The sequence below is a fragment of the Egretta garzetta genome, unplaced genomic scaffold (assembly GCF_000687185.1).
Source record: "Egretta garzetta isolate BGI_Z169 unplaced genomic scaffold, ASM68718v1 scaffold272, whole genome shotgun sequence".
In the NCBI taxonomy this organism is placed as follows: Eukaryota; Metazoa; Chordata; class Aves; order Pelecaniformes; family Ardeidae; genus Egretta; species Egretta garzetta.
In genome coordinates, this window is record NW_009258966.1 from 2307898 (window position 1) to 2310977 (window position 3080).

The window sequence follows — 3080 nt, forward strand, 5'->3', positions numbered from 1 at the left end:
AAGTGATAAACAGGAGCACGACTGGCACGGTCAGTGGAGTGGGCGGGGGAGGACCGCGGTGGAGCAGGTGGATGTTCCCCGAGGGAGCTGCAGCCTGTGGGGGGGACCCACGCAGGGGCAGGGAAACAGCATGAGTAGGAGCCGGCGAGAGGAGCGGTGATGGACTGACTTCGGCCCCATTCCTCCGTCCCACTGGGCCGCCCGAAGGGAGGAGGTGGAGGAGTTGGGACTGAAGGTGAGGGCAAGGAAGCTGGTGAGGGGTCTGGAGCACAAGTCCTGCGAGCAGTGGCTGAGGGAACTGGGGTTGTTCAGCCTGCAGAAGAGGAGGCTGAGGGGAGACCTTATTGCCCTCTACAACTGCCTGACAGGAGGCTGTAGTGAGGTGGGGGTCGGCCTCTTGTCCCAAGCAACAAGCGATAGGACGAGAGGAAATGGCCTCAAGTTGTGCCATGGGACGTTTAGTTTGGATATTAGGAAAAAATTTCACTGAAAGGGTTACCAGGCACTGGAATGGGCTGCCCAGGGAAGTGGTCAAGTCATCATCCCTGGAGGTATTTAGAAGTCAGGTAGATGAGGTGCTTAGAGACATGGTTTAGTGGTGGGCAGGTATGGTTGGACTTGATGATCTTAAAGGTCTTTTCCAACCAAATGATTCTATGAGCCTGGGAAAAAAGGAGGGTGAGGGGAAGGTGATGTTTTCATTTTTGGTTTTGTTTCTCACTGTCCAAGTCTGGCTTACTTGGCAGTACATCAAGTTAATTTTTCCAAGTCCATTTTGCCCATGATGGTAACTGGTAGGTGATCCCCCTTGTCTTTCTCTCCACCCACGAGCTTTCTCACCTCGTTTTCTCCCTGCATCCTATTGAGGAGTGGGAGAGCATCAGGATGGATATCTTGCAGCCAGCCAAGGTCAGCCCACCATCCCCACTCAGGTCCTTCCCTCAGAGAACATCCCATCACAAAGAATGACAGACAAACGCTCCCACTAGACCAGAGCCCATTGTCCGCCTTTCATGGGGTAGATTTTGGCTGCTTAAAGAATCACCACCAAAGGCAGCAGCAACAGTGGTTCTGCTGAAGTAAGATACTGTGAAAGTGAGACAACAGACGGCTAGTACAAGGTTATGGACAGTATCAGTCACTTACTGAAGATCTGGTTGGTAAGGGGTCTCTCAGCCTTGAGGAGTAACCCTGAGAGGCGTCCCTACTCAAGAGGAGCTCACCGCCATGCAGCCAGCTCAAAGAAGGCTCATTTAGTCTGTCATATTTATGGAATAAAGTGGCTGGCTCGGAGTCAAATTACATGCAATGGAAAAGGTAAGCATGAGACTCCCTGTACCCACAACTTCCTTTGTTCCTTGGCAAATGAGACTTGGAAGAACCACCCACTATTCTTGTGTTAATCACATGGCTCATGTTCCAGTTTCCAAGCTCACATATATTGATGGTCACCATGTCACCCTGTTCCTGCGTGGGCTTTCAGAGAACAGGTTGGAACTAGAGAAGTTCTTGGTCCAGTTACAGCCTGGGTCTTTACTGCCTTTGGAGCCTGAACCAAACAGCCACTAGTTTGGTGAAGGGATCAGGTCTATCCATCGCACTTGGCTCCAGAGGAAGCCCTGCACCTCTGGGCCAGGGGATGCACAGATGGCAGCTCTTGTGAGGGCATGTGGGGAGGCCACATCACCACATCACCATTCATTTATGGCGCTTTAGCCCCCGTCCCCGTTTCCCTACCACATACCCACCCTTCTGGGACTTGCAGCAACCCGGAAAGCCTGCTCCTCCTGCCTCGTCTGTGTGTGCCATCAGTGCAGCCAGGTGGCATGGGGCTCACACCTTGACCACCCAGGCCCCACCACGAGCTGCTTTCTCCTCACCTGCCTGGGAGGCTCCTCAGGGTGTCAGGGAGGAAAGCGGGCGCAGGCAGAGTGGGGTGGCGGGGCAGCTGTGCCAGGGGGGGAAGGGGAGCAGTTGGCTGGTGCTCTTGGACCTTGACTTAAACAGCGCTGAAATCTTTCTTCCTACTGGGAACAGCTTGGCTCGCAGTCATGAGAAACTGTCGGGAAGAGCGCGTGGCAGCAGGGGACAATTGGCAACATGGGATTTCTAGTGCCAGCCCTGGCATTTGGAGGAAAGCTGGAAGCTGTGTGCTGTGCGACAGCTGGTGACGGCAGCTGCAACAGAGACTGTGGGACCATACTGATCAGCAGTGTCAGGGTTTAGGCAGCGGGGGCTGCTGGTGGGCCAGGAACTGCCCTGTGTTCTTAATAGCTGCGTCCAGCCAGTACAGAAATGAACAGAAACAGCCCATCACCCACCAAAATTGCAGCCTGTCAGGGGAACACAGGGCACCACAGCTCAAATATATTTAAGAAAGAGCAGTAAGGGGGCAGGAGAAAACAAAAGAAACAAACTGGAGGAGGCATGTGGAAGATGTTGGGGGCACCACTGGATGTGCACACTCAGTAGAAGGTGCTTGATGCCAAAGGAAGGACGCCTCCAAGGTGACTGCGGCCTGTAGGCAACTTATGCCAGGGCAGGGACACTGGTGAGGAACAGCAGATGACCAGTGCCGGGGCACGGACACACCTGAGGGGATATTGTCCCTGTTCTAGATGGGCAACACGGGATCCAAAAGAATAATCCTTCAAAATACCTCCAGTCAAGTTTCTTTGAGGAAAGGAAGCGAGGCAGGAAATGCACTCAAGAGGAGCCTGAGCTTCTCCATCTTTAGCCCATTTTCCTCATTCCCCTTGGATCTTCCCTTGCTCCTGCAGTTTCCCTCACTTGCTTTCTTGTCCTGTCTCCTCTTTGGACCCCTGTCCTCTCATCTCTTTTCAAAGAATCATAGAATCATAGAATCACTTTGGTTGGAAAAGACCTTTGAGATCATCGAGTCCAACCTTTAACCTAACCCTGCCATCCCACCACTAAACCATGTCCCTAAGCACCTCATCTATCATTCTTTTAAATACCTCCAGGGATGGGGTCTTGACCCCCTCCCTGGGCAGCCCATTTCAGAGCCTGACAACCCTTTCGGTGAAGAAGTTTTTCCTAATGTCTAGCCTAAACCTGCC